The sequence below is a fragment of the Neophocaena asiaeorientalis genome, unplaced genomic scaffold (assembly GCF_003031525.2).
Source record: "Neophocaena asiaeorientalis asiaeorientalis breed wild unplaced genomic scaffold, Neophocaena_asiaeorientalis_V1.1 scaffold618, whole genome shotgun sequence".
Taxonomy (NCBI): Eukaryota; Metazoa; Chordata; class Mammalia; order Artiodactyla; family Phocoenidae; genus Neophocaena; species Neophocaena asiaeorientalis.
The window spans coordinates 125,237-147,080 of NW_020173978.1; the positions used below are offsets into that span (position 1 = coordinate 125,237).

At 54.1% G+C, this 21,844-nt stretch overlaps 1 protein-coding gene across 6 annotated transcripts in view; it reads right to left on the minus strand.

Annotated features, from left to right (window-relative positions):
- PDE2A (phosphodiesterase 2A) overlaps positions 1-21,844 on the minus strand; it is a 103,224-nt gene that overhangs the window by 65,804 nt on the left and 15,576 nt on the right. The gene's annotated exons all lie outside the window — the stretch shown is intronic.

A 21,844-nucleotide genomic window follows, 5' to 3' on the forward strand; every position in this document is an offset into this window, starting at 1 on the left:
TCGTCCAATCTTCCCGCCCCCACCAGAGCCCCCCACCAGCTCTCACTTCCCTTATCTCTCTGCTCTCAAGATTCTTCCAGCTTGTGCGCTATTAGGATCCCCCGCCTGATAGCCTGCTCTCAGCCTTCGCTCCCTTCTCTTGCCCCTTCGCCACTCCTTTCACTACCTCTCAGGGGTCGCCTCTCTGAGCCTCTCTCCTGATCACATCCTCTCCCCCCACCACTTACTTAATAAGGTCCTGGAGCCAGGCTACAGTCCCACGGCAGAGACCAGCGCAGTGAGGGGGCGGCGGGGGGGCGGTCCGGAGGGGCAGATAGATAGAGGGGAAGGGACCGCTGGCACGAACAAGGAGCCCTGGGCTTGCTCTTCTTCCAGGAAAAAGGGGGGAAATCAGGGGAAATTTCAGAGGTCGCTCCGAGTCTGACAGGCCCTGGAAGCAGTAGCAAATCTGGGAGGGAGACACGTGCGCACTGACACGCGAGCGCACACACAGGCGCACCATTCCCAAGTTGTGGGTAGGGGCACTGGGCCTCCAGCACTGGGCAGGCAGGTCTGCGTTGGCATCCCCGCAAGCCAGAGAGGGTGCAGGCCCCAGGGCCACACAGTCCACAGTTCCGCGGTGGGACTTGCGAGCCCGAAGCGCAGTTCACCGCAGAGCGGCCTCTGTGCTCAGGCGCCCGCTGCAGCCGTGACGCTCCTGCGCCCCCTGCTGTCCCAGCGCGGCGGCTCAGCCCGGCCCGATTTGCCATCTGCGCGGGAGGGGCGGGTGTCGGAGGGGACAGGGGTCAACTGGGCCAGCTCCCTGCCTGGACCCAACCGGTTCCTAGCCTCCGCTTGGCATGAGGTCAGCTGGGGCGGTGGGACGTGTCTGGACTGGAGGGTGCTCTTGGGTGTCTCCTGGCCATTGCCGGCTAGCTACTTACTTTATGACCTTGGTCAGATCCCCTCCCCAGTTGGTTTCTGGGCTTTCGTCTTCCCATCTCTTTCACAAGACTGCCAGGAGAATCAACCCCACAATGGTGCGAAGGCAGCCAGAGTCCCCTGACAGCCCTCGCTGTGGTCTGACCTGAATCCTTCCCATGTACTGCGGTCCCCTCTCTCTGCAATTCTCCCCTTAACCCTCACCCGCCACCCCTCTTGGAGGGTGACTCAGTGACCCTCCAGCTTCCCAGCTCCCCACCTCACTGGGCTGATTCATCTGGGCCCTTTTTCCCTGGGGAGTGATTTCCTCAAGGTTGAGTCATTGAGCCCAGTCCTGGACACAGTCCAGGCACCTGGCACACAGGCTAGGCAGAGTCCTAGCTGTGTCACAGCTCAGGGGGAAACCCTCCATGCCAAGAGTTCTCCCACCTCTCTTTCTGAGGGCCAACTCTGAACAATGCCTCTTCCCCTGCTCACACACCTTTAGTGACTCCCTACCATCAGCACAATAAAGTCCCAACCCTCAGCCTGACACGGCAGACCCTCTATGACTTAGCCCCAACTTGTTTCTTCAGCTTTGACCCTCTTGCCACCGTTCCTTAAATTTATACTTCCTGCTCTACTCAGATGCGTGACTGACTCATTCTCACTTTCAGGCTTTTACCCAGCCACCCCAACCCTAATGTCCTCTAGATCCTATCAGCCTGCTTACCTTTCAGGGGCCAGTCGGAGGCCCACAGCCTCCAGGAGGCCTTCCCTGGATGCTACCTCAGCCCTCTGGGTCCCCCTTCTTGCATCTTTCCTAAGCGTCATGTCTGGGGGCAATTTTACTGCATCTTATTTTACTGCATTTTCAAATTGGGGGCAATTTGTCCTACTTACTAACACTGTAGAAAACATTACATGGGCTAAGATAATGTAAAGGTTCTGGCCCAGAAAAAGGCCTCCCTTCTCTTTTTTGGCCTCAGTTTCTTGCTCTGTAAAGGGAGTGACCAATGTAAGGGCTATTATAAGGACTGAGTCTGAGGCCAGTGCACAAATCTCTTGGTAAATCCTGAGCCTCTGTCATCAGCTCAGTCTTGGGCTCCGGATATGCGGGTGGGACAAAGGCATCCAGGAGGCATCTGTTACAGCCACTCGCCAGAGGCGTTTGTTCTTCAGGAGAGGCCATCTCAGACCTCACAGTCAAGGGCCAACCCTGGCCTGGCACGGCCGGCATCTCTTGGGCTTTAACATTTGCTGAGCACTTACTCTGTGACTCAGTTCATCTTCTCAACAACACTATAAGGTTGGACCCATTATTAGCCACATTTTACAGATAAGGAAAACTGAGGCACAGAGAGACTAAGTAACTTGCCCACAGTCACACAACTAATAAGTAGTAGAGCCAAAATTCAAACCCAGGCCATCTGGCTCCAATCTGTGCTTTATATTCATTCTCTGCCTTTTGAGGAAAGGCATGTGAGAAAAACTAATTTTCCCACCTCTCCTTTTGTCCCCAAGAATGCAGTCAGGGTCCTACACTCCCAGCCCCTGAAACCTCGGCCCGCCTTTGCCATGAGGAAGCCCAGCTTCAGGGGTACCTGGCTCAGCTCCACAGCTGCCTCTTTTCATCTCCCCACCTTACAGGCCACATTAAGCTGTCCAGTGGCCCAGCTACCTCAGACTCAGTATTTTAGGAAAAGGTGACTCAGCTGACAGCCTGTCAACCTGGGTACTGGGCCATTCAACCTCAGGCCCTGTCCAAGAACCAGCCCTTCCTTGTTCCTAACGATGACCCCTCTCTGGACCACTGCGCTTACAAAGCACTTCCTCACCCAGGGCTGGTGAGCAGACTTTCACGCTCGTCATCTCTCCATATAAGAGTGTGACACCAGCAGGCCCTCCAAAGACCCCAAATCTGCTCCCATCCTCCATGACCATGTGTCCTGCTTCCAGGAGCCTGTCTGCGTGCCTGACACGCATCTATCCTCTTGCTGCTAGCCATGGTCAGACTCCCAGAAGCCCAGGTTCAAACCTGAGCCCTGCCCTGACATGCTGGGTGGCCCCATGCAAGGCTCTGGCCCTGTGAAGGTTGGCCTGGTTCTCTTTGAGGACTCAAGCGGCTCGGGTGGAGGAAGGTAGGATCTAGGTAGGCCTAGCGGGGCAGAAGGCAGCTCTCTGGGGCAGGCAGGCCTGCCCGGGCATGCCAGGCCCAAGAACTGTGAGCGAGGGCCAGATCCCGACGTGGGGGCTCCTCAGGAGGCAGTGTGTGTGGCTCAGTCTCTCCATGACTTGAGGTGGAGCCCATGGACTAAAAGAGGGTTCCACCATCCGAGGGACCCTGCCCGGGGACAGTCCAAGAAGGGCCCAGGAGGAAGTTGACATCTCTGCGGGTTCTGTGTCCAGCTAGAGCCCATCCGCAGTGGGCACAGCCCCGGAGAGGGCACAGTTGTGAGCCACCGTTAGTTAGCCCTGGTGTGTGCATGTGTGTAAGGTCCTGCATGCAGGTCTGTGAGCATGATGTGGGTGAAGGCGGAGTACAGTTTTGTAAGTTTGTATCTTTGTAGGGATGTGTGATGCTTTCATTGTACAGCTGAGCTTGTGCGTGTGTACACAGATGTGTGCGTATCTACAGGAATGTGCATGTGTGTGTGCACAGTACGTGTGCCCAGGTGTGTGTATGCACACATGTATGTGTGTACAATTGTGTGTGTGCACAAGAGTCCAAGTATGGCACACAGATGCAGATGTGAGAGTCTGCATGTACTCAAATTCACAACTAACAGAGGTGCTGCTAACGGCCACTAGCCCCGGTCAGCTCTGTGTGTCCGCTGGCATTGGCTCCAGATGTGGCAGTGGCCCTTACAGAGAAAGGATCTGGCTGCAGGCAGGTGTTCGGGACAATGTGGATTTGGGCTCTGAGTGGGCAGGGCCTGCTCTCAGAGCCCCCGCAGCAGCTCTAACTGGGAAAGAGCACAGGCTGAGTGAGCTCAGGCTCAAGGGATGAGGGGAGAGGGGTGGGTCAACCACAGGTCTCGTCCATTTCCATGTTATTTGCATACACATTTATCTTGTCTGCAGCAGATGGCCAGCTGCACGACCCTAGCGGGGAAAGGCAGCCCGGAGGATTCTATTCCAGGACTAGTCCAGGACCTGCCAGCTCACATCGGGGCTGAGGTCCAGGGGACTCAGGCCTTGGCACACCTTGGCATCTGCTCCTTATCCTCTGCAAACCCCAAGAGTCTTCTGTCACACAAGGCTGCTGCAGGCCACACACAATCATCCAGACACTCACTGTCTTTCCGTAGATACACACACACACTCCCATCACTCCTACACACACACATACTCCTACACACAGACTCACATCCCTATACGCCTGCTCACAGAGCTCCTGCACATAGAACACTGGTGGGCACACCTGCCCTAGTACCTCCTTCAGGGACCACTGTGTCTCCTTCTCCCCGATGCCCATACCTGATGGAGTAATCTTTTCTTCACTCAAGTCTGACCCTGCCTCACCCATACCCACACGGGTCCCCACTGCCCGCAGGATAAAGTTGGAGCTCCAGTCCTGGCCTTCTTGGTCCTTAACCCCGCCTCCAAACCATCCTTTCAGGCCCCACACTCTGCCTTCTGGCCACACCCCTCACTGCTCACCAATCCTCCAGCAGCACTTCTGTACTTTTACCAGGCACTCGACCTCCCCACTGTGCTGTCAGCTCCAGGGGACTGGACTCTTTTCCCGTTTTGCTCATTGCTGTGGCCCCAGCACCTAGAACAAGGCTTGACCCAGAGGAACTGCTCCAGAAGACATCTGTGGACTATAGGAATCGGTGGTAGAACCGTCCTTCCAACCTGATCTGCCTCCTTATGGAGGACCTGCCCAACTGTATTTGTTTCCCTGTGTGCCTCCCCCATCAGACCCAAAAGAGACTGGGTCTGATTCAGCTCCATGTGTCCGTATGCAGCATACCCAGCATGGGGCCAGGCACACACAGCAGGAGTCGGGGACGGGGGGGGTGGGGGCAGATGGTGACCCCCTAAACGAGACACAGGGATGTCTAGAAGGGGCGGCCACCTTGGCCAATCACACAAAGCCCACCTTTCCCAGAGAAGAGGCCTCCTGACCACCTTCCCCCATCTGAGCCCCTTGCTGAAGTCACCCTGACTGGCAATCCAGCCTCTGCTTGCACACTCCCAGGGACAGGGAGCTCGCTTTCTTTGCAGCCAACCCCCTCCCGTGGGAGCTGGCTCTGCCTGGTGCCAACTCCTCCCACAGCACCGTCCTGTCAAATCCTGATCATCCCGAGCCATGATTCCCATGGGGAATGGGGAGGAAGTTGAGCAAAAGGAGCAGCAGATCCCAGCTTTCCCAACAGCTCCACCAGCCTTCCCAGCTTTGGGCAGAGGTGGGAGAAGGAGCTCTTGGCTCTCAGCCCGCCCCAGGCTTCTATAGGCAAGTAGATTCAAGGTGCTCAGGCTTCCGCAACACCAACCACTATCCCCAGCAGTCTGGGGCAGTGCAGAGGGTGCAGCGCTGAGAAACTCTTCAGCAGGCGCCACTGAGCCCCATGCCCTCACTGAGCGCACTCTTTCTCTCATCCCTCAAGCCCCCCCACACCCCATCTCCTCCCCTCACTGGGGCCTCTTGCCCTCCAGTCCACAGGACCTTGCAGGACTGCTCTAACCCCAGCCCTCAAGTGTCCCATGGAGATGCCTCCTCCTGAGCCCTGTTGGGCAGGCTGGGGGGATAAAGGCGATTAGGTCCTCAGCCAACGGTGGCTGCCAGAATCCCACCCAGCCCTGCCTGGACAGCTGCAGCCCACAAGCTGCCCAGCTTTCCTTCACCAGCTATTCCTGGGCTGGCCCTGCTCCAGAGGTGCCTCAGGCTGCAGTTGGTCACTGACCCCAGTCCCCCATGCGTGCGTGCATGCACACACACACACACACACACACACACACACCCACACACACACACACCCACACACACACACACCCACACACACACACACCCACACACACACACACCCACACACACACACACCCACACACACACACACCCACACACACACACACCCACACACACACACACCCACACACACACACACCCACACACACACACACACACACACACACACACCCACCCCAGGACTGCTCAGAGCTGAGCCCATGAGGAATGCCAAGGCACAAGAAATTCTAAGCAACAGGGACCCGAGGCTCCATGCTCTGAAAACTCCCTGCCAGCTCAGACACTGTCATAGAGGGAGCCCCAGTCTGTGGCTTCCAGGTTCCAAGAACTCCCAGAGCTTTGTGATCTAAGAAAATCAGAGCCTCTATTATAAATCCCATTATTAGAAGAGTCTGTGCTTTTTACATTCTATGAATGCAAGAGCCTGGAGTCCTGAGAATGGAGGAGCCCAAGATTGTAACATTTTATTATTCTAACTGCCTGTGGTGCCGGGACTCCAGAACCCTAGCTCCAGGGTTTCCACAGCCCTCAGAGCCTGATGGTGTGTGGGCTGCGTCTCTGTGAATACCCGGTGAGGTGAGGGCCCCTGTGAGCCCCTGCACTTGCCTTCCACCCTCCACCTTTTGCTCATACTACTGTCCAGGCCTAGGGTTCCATCGCCCTCCTCTCTGCTAATTAAATCTTAGACAACGTTAAAGGGGCAGGGAGGGCAATGCCGTCAGGGACTACCTACTGAGTGCCAGGGCCACCCGGGTGATTCTCTTATTTAATTCTCATGATATTATTAGCCCAACTTTACAGTTCATAAAACTGAGGTCCCGGGACATGAGGTCATTTGTCTAAAGTCTCACAGCTAGAAACAGTAGAACAGTGATCCAAACCCGGTCCCTTGCAAACCCACGCCTCCCAGTAGCAGGCCAACTCCTAAGAAGAGCCCGGTGGGAGGGGGCTCCCTCTTTGACTTCAGGGCCACACTGGAGCAGCTCCTCCCACCCCAGCAGCCCCCCAAGCTCCAGAAGGCAGAGACCGTGGTCTCCTCTTCACGCCTCTCCAAGCTGGAGGCAGCCCAGAGTGGGCCACGTTTCCTATCCTGATTGATCAAAAGGAGCTCAATCCGCAAAGACTCCATGTGGGACCGGGAGACTTTTGTTTCTAGGCACCCGTCGCTATGGAAGCCAGGTGCTGCCAGCCCAAGGCCTAGCAACGAGGCCCCGCGTGGCGCAGGGCGGAGGGCAATTGTCAGGGACTTCGGAGGCTGCCAGCAAGAGAGAGGGAGGGTGGGCCACTCCGCTCTCCTGGCTGGAAGGCTGGACCCACTGCCTTGGCTGGGCTGGCAAGGGGAGGAAGGGAGGCAGAGGGGGCAGGACCAGGCAAGTTCTGAGAGACAGAGACCCAGAGATAAGGGCAGAGAGAGACTTACAGAGACAGACTAAGGGGGTTCAGAGACAGCGAAAGGCAGAGACACCATCAGAGAAAGGGAGATTCAGGAAGGTGGAAGAAGACAAGAGCTGAGGCTCAGAGACCACTGAGACAGACAAGCGGCAGAGAGGGACTGACTCTCAGACAAGCCCAACTCCTGGGGAGGGAGAGGGAGGAAGCCGTAGGGGAATGACAGAGATGGATGGAAGTGTGACAGGAGGAGATAAGCCTGAGGCAGGAGGCAATAGAGACAGATAATAAAGCAAGAGAGGACCAGAAATGGAGGGACAGGTGGGGTAACACAACGTGGACTGGAAGGCAGAGCAGGCAGCGGCAGGGGCAGTATGAGGACAAGGGCACCGAGAGCACAGAGTCCTGGGCTGGCCCCAGTCCTGAGCCCCTCCTCCTGGGTCTGCCCATCTGCGGCATGGGCGTCACCAGCCTTGTGCCACCAGCCCACCACACTGCCTCTCCCCCAGAACACAGGATCATCTAGGAACAGACGCTCAGAAAAGAGGCTGGTCAGAAAGGTTCCATGTGTCTCTTACTCCCCAGGGACAGGTCTTGTGCAAGCTCATACAGTGAGGCAGTATCTGGAACAGCAGAAAGTCAGGCCTTGGGAATCCCAGTCCAGAGCGCACTCTCCACCCCCATCCGAGTCAGACTAGGCCTTTGTTACCTGTGGAGGCACCATCAGTACAGACAGGCACACTCGTCCCCCTACCAGAGTGACTGAGAAGACGACAGAGCCTAACATGGAACCCCCTTTACTTCCTTCTTCCTCAACAACAGGCCCTGTGTCAGGGCAGTGGGGACCCAAGGATGGAGCGGACAGCATCCAGTGGAGAGATGGCTCACAGCTCTCCCTCTCAGGGCTGCAACTAGGGAAGACAGGCTCTGGGGAACTCAGAAGGGCATGGCCCCTTGGGGGCAGGGAAATGGCTGGAACTGGACAGGGAACATGTCGTTTAATCCTCACTGTAACCTGTTACAGATCAGAAGACAGGAAAGCGACTGCCCTAACCACTACCAGCCAGCAGGTGCCTGAACCAGGACTTGAACCCAGGTCTCCTGGGGTCAGTGAAAGTTGGAGGGCCTGGCGGAAGCCCCTCTGCCAGGGTGGAAGCAGCTGCTCCAGGAAGGGGGCGCTATCTAGGCCTGTTCAGGGGTACTTCCCAGTAGGAATGTGGGGAGGGTCCCAAGCCCTGCTCTGGCCACCACTCCTCCCAGCACCAGCTGTCCCCCTCCCCATGTCAGAAAGATGATAGTGCTTGGCTAGACTCTGTCACCTGTCAGGTACTAATCTCTCTCTCTCTCAGAGCTAATTTTTCCTGTGATCGTTAACACTGTCAGTGGCACCTGGCAGCTACTCTGGGAGCTCGTGTGCCCTCAGAGGCGCCCCATCTGCCCCCATCAGCCTCACTCTCTCCAGACTCCTGAGGGAGGAACCAGCAAAGACTAAGCGCCTACTGCATGCCCCGGTGATAAGAAGCACTCTACATTCATTATCTCGTTAAATTGTCTCTTGAGGTCTCTGAAGGCTCGCCTCCACCTCCTGCAGCTCCTGACGCCTGGCCTCCCTGCCTGCCCTCCCCCGACCTCACAGCACCCACCCCAGGATCAGCCTCTGGGGCAGGGTAACCCCACAGCAATAGGTACACACAGGTGTCTGGGAACTGGTAGTTTCATTCTCAGCTGCAGGGCCCACGGTGGGGGGCAGTGGGGAGAGCAAGGGGAAGGTGTAGGGTCAGCAGGCTGAAGGTGAGAGGGAGGGGAAAGGGAAAGCAGGGGGAGGGGCGGGCAGGGGACCCACGCCAGCCTCACTCCACATACACACACCCCGCACGCTGAATCTGGGCCACAGCCCGGATGATTGACCCACGGTGCCACACTCCCCTGGGCCTAAGTTCCTGGAAGGCAGCGCTGCAGGGACGATCGATCGACTGCCTCTCAACCTCTTCCTACTGCCTGGAGGCTGCCTCCTCCATGCAGCCTCCCAGGCTGATCAGTGTCACTGTCAGGGTGAGAGTCTGGGGGCCGCCTTTGGACAATAAGTAGTGACTCCCCTCATCCCTTCCTCAGCCCAGCACTCTCCCTATTCCTCAGGAACCTGGTCCAGGTAGGGGCCAACATGGAGGCTGGTGTGTACATGTGCTAAGTCAGTAGAAGAGAGGAGTTGCAAATGCAAAGGTGAGCCATGCGACCTGGGTTCAAATCCCAGTTCCTCCATCTTCTGGATATGTGACCCTGTGCAAGTTTCTTAACCTCTCTGAGCCTCAGTTTTCTTATCTGTACAGTGGGGTTACCAATAGTACTCAACTAACAGGATGAATGAGATTATACGTGCAGAGCTCTGGCACAATGCTTCGCATACAGTATTTTTTGATACATGAAAGCTTTCAGTATTGTTACTGTGAGCGTGTATGTGGCATGCATACACATGTATGCATGTGTAAGTTCCCTTGGAAGGTCCAGGGGGGATTTCTGGCACTCTAGCAAAGGGGCGTAAACTGCTCCCTAACCCTTGACTCCCCTAGAGTAGGGTCTGCAGCCACACTTTCAGCTCAGTCACAGAGAAGGGAGAACTGCTGCACCCCAAAAAACCCACCTGTGCTGGGAGAGGCTGTGTAGGAAAGATGGATGGCTTGGCGGCCACCAGGTAGGACTGGTGATTAGGAGGCTAACGGCCCAGCATCCGGAAAGGAATGGGAGGGAGACTGAGCCATGGGGCCATCCATCAAGGCTGGCAGGCCCAGCAATGCTGCACAGCGGGACGGAGAGAAGCAAGGGACAGCTTCAGCTAGGGGAAGTGTAGACGAGCCAAGGGCCAGGCAGCCAGGCCCAGTCTAGTGCCGACCCATTACTGAGTGATTATCTTGGGACCTCAATTTCTTCATCAGAACAATGGGACCAAATGTCTCTCTCTGCCCAGATACATTCCAGCCTCAGCAGGCCCAATATCAGACGCGAGGGCCGGGGAGAGCCCTGGGGAGAATGTGAGCAGCTCAGAGATGCCCTTACCTCTTGGACCAGTGCCCAGTTCAGTCAAGGATCCCTGAGGGTGTGGAGTAAGGGGATGTGGCACTGTGTCGGGGCTGGCAGCCCAAAGACCCAAGTTTGATTCAATTTCTGACCCTAATCTCTTGCTGACCTTAGCCAAGCCCCTGACTTCCCCAGGTCCTTCCCTGGATGCCCTCCCCGACTAACTTCCCACCCACACCCAATCCTTCCAAGGCAGGAAGGGCCATAAGCGCAGCCCTTGCCTATGCAAATTTCATTAAAACTGAGGGTAAAGTCACCCATGGGCCGTCCCCACTCACTGGAGGTAGCAGTTACCTGGAAAAATTCTGGCCAGCAAGTCTGGGGCAAGAGGTCCTAGCTGGGGTCTAGCTGGACCCTGACAGAGCCCATAGTCTCAGTCTGTCTTGAAGGACCTCATCGAGCTTAATCAAGTCACTTTCCCTCTCTGAGCCTCAGTTTTCCCATCCCTAAAATTAAACAAGCAACAACAATAAAATTCTTCAGGGGCTCCTCTTACCCTGTGGGACAAACTGCAAACTCCTCACTGTGTCCACTCCTTCCCAGTCCTTCCCCAGGCTCCACTCCTCCTGTGCTCCCCACTGCAGACCCCACACTTAGGCTGTCCTGGACTTTTATCAATCTCTCGTCCCTCTTTAGGTTTCACCTCTGGACTCATGCCTTGTGGTTCACCAGTTCACCTCCAGACTTCTGTCTGTCTGTCTCTCTCTCTTTTTTTTTTTTGGCTTGCAGAAACTTTTTTTTTTTTTTTGGCTTGCAGAATCTTAGTTCCCTGACCAGGGATTGAACCCAGGTCCCGGCAGTAAAAGCACTGCGCCCTAAAGACTGGACAGCCAGGGAATTCCCTGGACCTCTGTCTCTCCAGTGGAAAATCCCCTCCTCGCTCAATAGGTCTAGAAGAAGTATCACCCCCTCGGCAAAGCGTTTTACACAGCCACTGGCAGAGCTAAGCCAGACCCCTCCAACAGAGCCACCAGTGGCTGACACACCTTCTCTGGAGCCTAGACCAGGAAATGTCTATGTCCCCATTTCACTCTGAGCTCCCAAGGGTGAGGGTCAGGCTGGGCCTCATTCCCAGGGCGTGAAGGTGGTGGGCAGCTCAGGGCCTCCAACAGGGAAGGGGCTAGGGACATGGAAGGAAGGAAGGAGGAAGAGAGGGAGGAATGAAAAGAAAGAGATAAGAAAGGAGGGACAGAGAGATACAACTGTCCTCAAGGTCCCCTTGCATCTGACAATCTGAATGAACTCTAGTCCACTCCAGATGGAGCCCCCATGCCTGGTCCTGCCCCATCTCCCACCCCCCTTTGGCCCCTGTCACACACCAGTACAAAGGCCCAGAGTCAAAGAGGTCTCTGGCCTCTGCCGCTGCATTCTGACTGGAGGCTAAGAACATGCCTGGTCGTCATAGTGATGCTGCAATGCTGTCAACAGTAATTCATCACCCAGGCCCCGGGAAGCCAGTGAGGTGTGAGGAGAGCTGGTCAGAACTGATCAGAGCGGCCACTTGGGGCAGGAGCCTTGGGGCTGTGGGCCTGGGGGAGGGTCAGGGATTAAACTTTAATGGCCCAATCCAGCTGTGTCCTTCCCTCAGCCTCCCAATGCCCTGGTAGGAAGGAGGAGCCCAGACCTTTCCCCAGTCTGTCCTGTGCACCTACTGTTTGTCCATCTCAGTCCAGCCTCAGAGGTGGGGGTCAGTGAAGGCTGGAATAGGAAGTCCCCACCCCAGGGCTTGTGAGCAGTGTCCAGGCCCTGCTGTCCTCAGTAGAGCAGGGGAACATCCCTCCTCATGTCACAGGGGTGGAAGGAAGTAAACCCATATGTTGTGCCCTCTCCAAGCAGGCATTCCTAAGAAGTAACTCATTTAATCCTCCCAGAAAACCTTCAGGGTTGGAATTATTACTGCATTTTGCAGATGCCTGGATGTTCTCTCTGCCTAAATCCTTCCAGCCAGTTCCATCCCCTCCTCTGGGAAGCCTTTCAGGATGCCCCACACAGCACTCATACCCCCTCCTCTGAACTCCCAGTGATGGTGAGCGAAGGTTCTGGTCTCCCCAGTCAGACTGGACTGCTGGCTCCTCCTCCCAGCCAGGGTTGTGTAGGGCACACACGGTAGACCCTTTCATCCCAGCAACTCTCCTGGCAACTGGAAGACAGAGGCTGGGGCTGTCCATGGTCCTGAAACCTCCCAGGCCTTTCCCTGGAAGTCTGGTTCTTTCTGTTGGAAGTCACCTGTTCCTCTCAGCCTGGGAGAGAAAGGCCAGATGCCACCTGTGAGATACCCCTTCCCTCTTCTCACCTAGTTCCTTTATTCACAAAACCTTGCAACAAGGAACCCATATGGCGCTGGAGAATGGAAATGAACCTAACATGCTTCACTCAACAAGCATTTATTGAACACCTACTATGTGTGGCCCTGTGAATGGAGCTTGGGATACAATAGTAAACAAAACAGACCTAATTCCTGCCCTTCTGGAGATTTTGGTTCTTTAAAGTCAGTACTATGGTTTGCTTTACATGTCACATTAACCCATTCGATCCTTACAATATATACAAAGGTGGACATTATTATGCCCATTTTACAATGAAGGAAATGGAAGCTTAGGGTGAAAAAGGAACTGCCCAAGGCCACACAGCTAGTATCCAGTAAAGGTGGGATTCAAACTGAGGCTTGACTGACCCCAAGTCTCATCCTTATTCTGTTCCTAGGTGGAGAAGGGGTCACAGACATAGTCCCTGCCCACAAAGAGTTCATAATCTAGTTTACCTGTCCCAGTTCTCCAATCAGCACCACTGGAAAGTGTTCCTTGAGTCTTACCTGAATCCCTCCTGCTGCAGCTCTGACTTGCCCTCTCTTTGTTGGGACCTCAGCGGGGCAGAGGACCAGCTTTCATCCCCTTGCAGACACCTGGGGTCCTTCCATGAGCTCCCAGCCCTTTCTCCACCCCTACCTTGCACAGAGGTCTCCCTCCACAGGAGGGAGTGAGGTGTGTGCTCTAAAAATACCTTAATCCCTCCCTCTTGTGCTCTAATTAAGCTGAGTGAGTCATTACTTTAAGTAATTTATTGCTAGTTACATAATTGCTTTAACATTTGGGTCTAGGACTGGGGAACAAAAGAGCTCCCCTTCTTTTAGGGGAATTGCTAGTCCCCAGGGGAGTTTATGACCCCTGGTGGAGATAAGGACACAAGTGGAATCATGTTGGACAAGTCCCTGCTCCAGTCTGGACCGATATATGGTCATTTCCACCTGGGCCCCAGAGCACACCTGATCCATGCAGGGGCAGGTTTTGGGGAACACCAACTCCCTAATCTCTGTCACCCACTCTGTAGATTTCTGAGGCCACCACTCCCAGCTGACCCAGCCCTCAGACCCAGAGCCTACCCTCAGGATACTATGGCCTGAGCATCCCTTCCTTTCCCTGGCCTCTTGCCTCTTGGCCTCTACCAGTCCACGGGAACCAAGGCTCAGAAAGGGCAAGCCGTTCCTTGGTGTCTCTCAGCATACAGAGGCAGTCCCCTCTCTGTGCCCAGGTTGTCAGCTCAAGGAAACCCCAGCACCTCTCACAGCCCTAGAAGGAGTCACCTCCAATGGAGAATGACTGCAAAGGGCACAAGGGAAGTCTCAGGGGATGATAAAAGTATGCTTTCCTTGATTGAAATGGTGGTTATATGACTGTAGAGATTTACCAAAACTCATTGAATCATATACTTTAAATTGGTGATTTTCTTGTATGTAAATTATACCTCAATAAAATGAATGTAAAAAAAATTTTAAAAAGCAGTCACACCCCCACCTTCTGGGTCCCCATCGCATAAGAGCTGTGCAAAATTGGCAGCCATGCAGAAACTGAGGCAGGGAGGTGCAGAGAACCAGCTACAGAGGGCACATAGTAGGTGCTCACACTGTAGATGTTGGTTTCATTCAGTTCCAATTAGCAAGGACTCCATAGGCACCTCCTGGGTGCACTTGACTTGATCTCATTAGCTCTCCTCCTGCTCTCACGCAGCCCAGGGAGGGAGCTGAACCATGCGCCATGTGCATCACAAGCTTTGTCTCAGTTAATCCTCACAGCAGCCCTAACGAGGTGGGCTCTATTATCATCCCCCTTTTACAGACGAGGAGACAAAGGTGGTAGAACTCAGCACAGGTCCTGCGGCTAAGGAGTGGAGGAGCTGAGAGCTGAACCAGGAGGCAGTCCCGAAGGCTTGGGCTCATAATCACTCTCCTCTACCACCTCCCTCTCCCACACTAAGTGGCATGGGTTAGGAAGCCATGCACGGAAGTCGTGCCTCTGACCCCAGGCCTCCAATAATGAGGTTTTCACTAGGCTTAGAAGCAGAGGGGAGCACACCCAAGCAAAGATGGCAAGTGAGCGTGTGTGTGTGAGCTCGGAGAGGTGGCAAGAGGCAGAGCCACCTTTGGGAAGGAGGGAACTGGGTCAAGTAACAAGCCTGGAAGAAATGCAAAAGAAATCAGACAGAGTCTGAAAAAAATGAGGCAGAGGGCATCCAGCTGTGCCAGCCAGTGAGTTAAATGCCTGCTCAGGCCCTGAGTAGCCAGGGCTCCTCACTGCTATTCCTGACTCACTTCCCCCAAAGTTTGTCTCTGCCTAGTTTCTCGGCCCTAATCGCCCGCTCAGAACTCAGTCACCATCTCACGGGGCACAGGCCAAAAGCCTTCATCCCCAAACTTGTAAAGACTGGTTGCAAAACATAGCAGTGATGCTATGTGGCACAGGAGAGCTCTGAGGTTGGGGAGTATGGAAGGACCACCAAGACCTGTTGAATGATAGGAGTTAGCCAATAAAGGGAGGGGGTGTCGAGGAAGGGTGTTCCAGGCCAAAGGAACAGCATATGCAACAGTCCAGAGGTAAGAGGTGGGGAATCCAAGGTAGCTTGATATGGCTACCTGACGGGTATTCTGTGTTTACGATGAGCATGGGTGCTTCTGTGGTTGTGCACCACGCATGTGCTGAATCCGCATCTGTGTTGCATGTCTGCGGTCTGTATGCCTGGGTTATACACATTCTGTTTCTTCTGTGTCTAGGTCGATCTTTAGACTCATCCTGTGTCTGTTTCTCAGTGTGTATTGATATTTGTGTTGTGGGACTCTCCATGTCTGTGGGCTGTGGTCCGCTTCTTTTATGTTGGCTTCTGTGTCTGTTTTTCTCTTTGTTTGGGTTTGTTTCTCCCATGCCTGGAGCTGTGTTTTTGTGGCCAGGGCACTTGGTCCCTGAGAAGAAGCCTGGGCCAGGGGTGCTAAAGCCGGCATGCAGCCATTCACAATAGCACCTAACGAATGTCAAGCACTTGGTGGGGTGGAAAGTTGCACTGGAGATACTAATTACCACTGATAATGAGTCAGCAGCCTGAGGTCCAGCAGAGGCTGAAAGTGGATCCCCACTGGGCACTGGGATGAGCTGGCTGGCCAAGGCCCCTAACTGCCCCAGCACCAGGAGGGGCTACCTCCCTTACTCATCCCCCAGGGAGGCCCGAGGCCCAAGCTCTGAACAGCAAGAAGGACTGAGATCAAACTCCAGCATGAAGGTCTCAAAAGGGAAGACTTTAAATAGACTTGGCAGTAGACAGGTCATAAGTGTTATTAAGAGATGAGGCAGCAGTGACACAGCTTTGCTTTTGGGGGCCACAGTCTGAGGGGGTGGCTTATGGGTGCCATGGATGGGTGCTCTGGAGTGTGGAAGCTCCAGGGAGGATGAGGCAGGGAGGAATGCCCCTGGAGGGGGATCTAGAGTTGTCACACATCCCTGCATAGGTGGGCAGACACTGGGGAACTAGGGCCATAGCTGAAGCAGGTGAGCTGGGGTGTGGGTGCTGTCACTCCTCCCCTGACCTGTCGATGCAACTCACATGTCCTCTGCCACCCCTGATGGCAGCCTTCTTGCCTCTCACTTGGGTCTCCACACCAGCCTCCCCACTGCCCTCTCTAACTCACCCTTCACTTGGAGCTTCCTAAACCCGAAGTTGACCATGGCCGGAGTGACATTCTGCAGCAGCCCCAGTGCAGCCCCGACAGGGTGCAGGGCAGTCATGGCAAGAAGTAGTTCCAACCCAACAGCAGACGACTGGGTACACCCACCAGGCCTCACTGGACATGAAAAAGTGGGTATTCAGAGGCAGGGCTTGACTTCTGGCTCCAGCTCTGAGACCTACTGGCTGTGTGACCTTGGGCAAGTCGGCACCCTCTCTGGGCTTCAGTTTCCCATCATCCATTTGTCCCTCCAAATCTCCACCCTTTTCTGCCATTCTCTGTGCCCCAGAGGATGACTTCTAACGCTGCTTCGTCAAGCTCCCTTGCCCTCTAGCCTCCAATCCAGTTCTGCCAGTGAGGGCAGGCGAGCAGAGAGAGAAGTGAGAGGGCTCAGGGTATTTACACCCTCTCCCACCCCACCTCCTTTGACAGGCTCTGTAGGGCAGCTCCCATCCGGGACCCGGCTTGCATCTGGAGCACTCTCCTTGCTCCTCGGGCCTCTCAGATGCTAGTCCTGAGTGCCTCCACATGCCCTGTTGGTTCCCTTAATCCTAACCCCCTCTGTAATTGTTGCTGCATCAAACTGCCTTCATTTAAACCATCTGAGTGTGTCATCTGTTTCCCCTCTACAAAATAGGGCTAGCTCCTTGAAGCCTAGTTGAGGTGACTGAAGGAGGTGATTTGAACATACAGTCGGCCCTCCAATCTGCAGGTTCTGCACCCATGGATTCAACCAACCATGGATCAGAAATATTTGAAAAAAAAAAAAAGTTCCAGAAAGTTCCACAAAGCAAAACTTGAATTTGCCATTTACATAGCATTTACATTGTATTTACAACTACTTACAGATCATTTACCTTATATTAGTTATTATAAGTAATCTAGAGATGATTTAAAGTACATGGAGGTTATATGCAAATACTATGCCATTTTAAATAAGGGACTTGTGCATTCTCAGAGCTTGGTGTCCACAGAGGGACCAGGATACCGAGGGACAACTGCATAAAGGGCACTCTGTAAACACTGTTCTCTCCATCTATACCCTAAACCCCACCCCACTTGAAGTTTTAAGATAACTTGGGGACTTCCCTGGTGGCACAGCGGTTAAGAATCAGCCTGCCAATGCAGGGGACACAGGTTCAAGCCCTGGTAAGAGAAGATCCCACTTGCCGCGGAGCAACTAAGCCCATGTGCCACAACTACTGAGCCCGCGTGCTGCCACTACTGAAGCCCACGCACCTAGAGCCCGTGCTCTGCAGCAAGAGAAGCCACCGCAATGAGAAGCCCGCACACCGCAAAAAAGACCCAATGCAGCCAAAAATAAACAAACAAATAAATTTATAAAAAAAGAAAACTTGGAATTCTCTGGTTTTGGAAGGATGCAATACTGGGCTGCCTGCTCCTCCCCTCTGCTACCCTAATTCCCGCCCAGCCCCCAGCACCAGAAAGCCTCCATCCCTGCTCCACCCAGAGCCAATGTCTGAGGTCCCAGCCAGGGGCCTCCCACCCTAGACCCCCAACGACTCAGCACAAAGGAAGCGGTGTGTCTGTCTGCCTGTCTGCTACCTCCTCGCCAGTGCTGAACCAGCAAAACCACTGCAGAGTTGGCCAGTCCTACCCATCGCACTCCTACCTCCACCAGAATGTCCTCACATCCAGCTCCCTGCCTCCAATCCCAAATCTCCAGGAAGACAAATTTCTCTCCAGTTCCCCCTAGGAAGGGGATCTCCCTGTCTCCAGCTGGATGGTCTAACCTTGCACCTTCCCACTGGCCAGGCCGCCAGGGGGAGCACTCTGGGGCTCCAACCTCCTCCTACAGAATGGGCAGAGGCATGTCCTCTGGTCCCTCCATGGCAGCTACAGATTAACAAACTTCAGAGAGTTTGCCACCAACTTCCCTGCTAGGGCAGGAGTCTCATCTCCCACGTCCCTAACCAGGCTGCCCAGCCCCTGCTCTCACCTCCCTACCCCATGGACAGGAAGCTCATCCTTCTTTCCCAGGGCAGCCCCTTCCCTATGGGCTACCCTGGCCCCCTCACATTGAGCCAAGCTGGGCCTCCAGGACTCCCCCAAATCCCAGCAAAGTCTCAGTACTAGGAGACCAAGGAGAGATTTTAGGGAAAGCCTTGAATGTTAGAACAACAGAAACCCACAAAGACATCTGATACAAAGATAAGGACATTGAGGCTTCTAGAGGAGGCCCCTCCCTGGTTCCACCCCACTGCTGGACTCTTCTGCATCGAGTCTCCATGTTCCACGGAATGACAGACTTCACAAGTTCCTTGGAGGAGTCTCACGGCAAGCAGAGGCTCTGGTAGAAACTTCAAAGGCGGCATCTGAGGCCTGGGAGGAGTCGAAATGCCCAGGTACAGGAGGTGGCCTCATGTCACAGACTTGAATCTCTACTCTGAGCCCCCTGCCTGCTCCAGAGGCTGGAGGGAGGGAGGCCTTCCAGGCCAGACATACCCCCTCTCTCTGCTCCAAGCCCTGCCATCCCTCCCTGGATCCTGCTGTGAAACCTTGGGCTAATCACTAACCCCACTCTGGGACTTCAATATTTGCATCTATATAACGAGAAGACTGGACTGAGAGTCCCTGAAACTCTCTAGTGGGGAACAGGTGCAGCCATTAAGAGTTCCCAGGAAGAATGGAAGCTAGACACCTCTTAGCCATGTCCAGCATCTCAGTCTGATGGCCCAGGATCCTGGCTGGCCCCACCTGAGCCTGGACACAGAGACAATCTGTTCCTTCCAGGGCCCTCACTGACTAGAAGCGGGCCACAGTCCCCGGGGGGAAGCCCAGCCCTGCACATGACAGCCCTTCAGCCTAAGTCCACACACATCTTGTCTCTCCCTTTAGGCAGGTGTTATCCAGGAGAGAAAGTGTTGAGTAGCTATACCTTGGGCACGGCCTTGCTGTCAGGCAGAGCAGGTACCTTCACACATATCCACTCATCTGTGCTCTCCCACTCGGACATGTTCACCCACATACACAGACATATTCATCTACACAGCGTTACTAGAACAATGTACATAACACTCTACACACAGGCACACATACAAACAAGCCACCATCTACCAATAACTCAGGCATAAAAATGGACACTCACATGTTCACACATATGAATATGTCCATACTTTTATACAAACACTGATCCACACACTCTCACCCTCTCAGAACCATATACACACATGTACAACTGGAAGTTCACATTCACACACACACACACACACACACACACACACACAGAAACACAAAGAAACCAACCAATCTCGCCCCCATCTAAGTATCAAGGAAATCATCATCCAATAGAAATCCAGACACCAACTGCAATGTCAGTCTAAATCCATTTCCAAATCTAAGCCTGCCCCAGAACGGCGAGGAAAAAATTTCTTGTTTCCAGGTTCAACCCCTCCAGCGTGTCTGTCCCTGCCGTGTGGGGTCCAGTCTCTCTAGCCTACTTCCTCCCTATGCCATTTCAGCAGGGCCCTCTCACGCCCAGTACGATAGAAGTGGAGAACAATGGATTGCCCTCTCCCCACCCTTCATCTCTGCTTCTTTTCCAGCCTTTTCAAACATAAAGAAGGCTAGAATGGACTGTGTGACAGCACCCCTGCTGGAGATATGTGGCATTACAGCACAGCTCTATGATATATGGTCATCACTCCCCAGGCTGTGGTGGAGAAGAATAGGTAGAAGGGAGAGGAAGAAGAGGAAGGGGGAGAGGAAGAAGGAGAAGTTGAGAAGTGTGCCAGAAGAACAGGAGCAAAATTCTGGGAGCACCAAGAATGGAGTTCAGAAGTCTCAGGCTCTCTTGGGTATCCCTGCTCCAGTCCAATCAGTCCAGGACTGTAAGCTCAATTCTCCCAAAGCTCAGCTCTAATCAGGTCCTGCCTCTGCTCAGAACCCTTGGGTAAGTCCTAGTGGGCCACAGCAAGAAGTTCAAACAAAAGCCTGGAGTTAGGTCTCTGGGGCTGGCCAGTCCATCTCTTAGTCTCATATCCCAGGGAGCCCAGCCCTTGCTTCTTACTCTTGAGCCAGGTCTTTGCTCAGCTACTCCTTTGCTGAGATGTCTAATTTTCCATATCTTGCCTGTCCTTCGAGGCCTGGCCTTTGCCATCTGGGACAATAATCCATGGAAAGGGCAGGAGCTTTGGGGGGCAGACAGACCTGTTCTCTCAGGATTAGCTGAAAACCTCTGGGCAAGTTATTTTCCCCTCTCAGATCCTGTCTCTTCATCCAGAAGACAGCAGTTTCTGGGGTTTGTGGTGAGGATTAAATGAGATCATAGATGTGAAAACAGTACTCTGGAAGCTGTAAACTTCTGTGTGAACGTGTGAAGAGTCATAATTATGGCTTAATCCTTTTATCCCTGCACCCGCCAACACACATCAGGCTAAGCGATCCCTGAGGGAAGGGATGGAGGCTGCTTCACCTTTGGGCCTCGAATATTCCAACATTCACCAGGGCCTGCCCCACCAGCCTCAGCAGCAGGGTGTGGATTTGGATCCAAGGTGGCAGTACAAAATGTACTCACTGCAAATTCACTAGAAACTACAACTCCCAGAATGACTCACAGACTGCCATGGGCATGGCCACAGACCTAAGCCCTCATCAGGCCCTTTCCTCCACTGTTTTCCCTGGGGATTAGTCTCAGACCAGACAGGGCAGCCCAGGGAGGTGGTCACATGTCTCTGAGGCCCCTCGGCCCCTCCCACGGAACATCCACACTTCTCACCATTCCCACCACCACTGCTCCATTTCAGACCTCTTTGTCTCTCCCACGGGATGACAGCTTCTGGGCTCACTAGCTCTGGTCTCTCCCCCTCCAGCCCCCCACTGAATCTTTCTAAAAGGGTAGGTGAGTGTGGGTGGTTCATAATGGCAGCAGCAAATCTTTATGAGCACCTGCTGCATGCCTGGCGCTAAGCGCTCCACTTCCAGATCCTTCAGTTATCCTGCCAGGAAAGTATTATTATTCCCACTCCATTATCCACATGGGACTCAGAGAAGTTAATTAAGTTGACCAGGACCATACAGAGTAAAGTTGCTGAAACTGGAACCTATGTCTGTCTGCTACCTTCTCTATTCTATTTTCAAAGCTTCCTCTGAACCCAGGGTAGCCATCTCAAGAGTGAGAGCCCAGAAGACACAGGGTTCTCATATCTCAGCAACTACAGCGTTGGGAAGTCCTCCCAGTTGTCTGATTTAAATCCTTTCTGCTGCACCAAGACCCAGTTGCCTCCTGTTTTTCAGGGAAGGCAGTGAGAAGGGTGACTTCAGGGACTTAAAAGAAGTGGGTCACATCCCTGGGGACCTGGCCTCTCCCAGGGAATGGGCAGCTGAACAGTGGGAGATAAATGTGTTGAAAATATCTGTTACTAAATACATCTACTTCCCGAGAGGATGGGGTTGCTGACAGGGAGCCTGTAGCCCCTGTCCTGGAGGCCACAATCTTGTGGCTCTGACAAACTGAGGTGCTCAAAGCAGCAGACAAGGCTGCTCCGGCTGTCCTGGGGGCT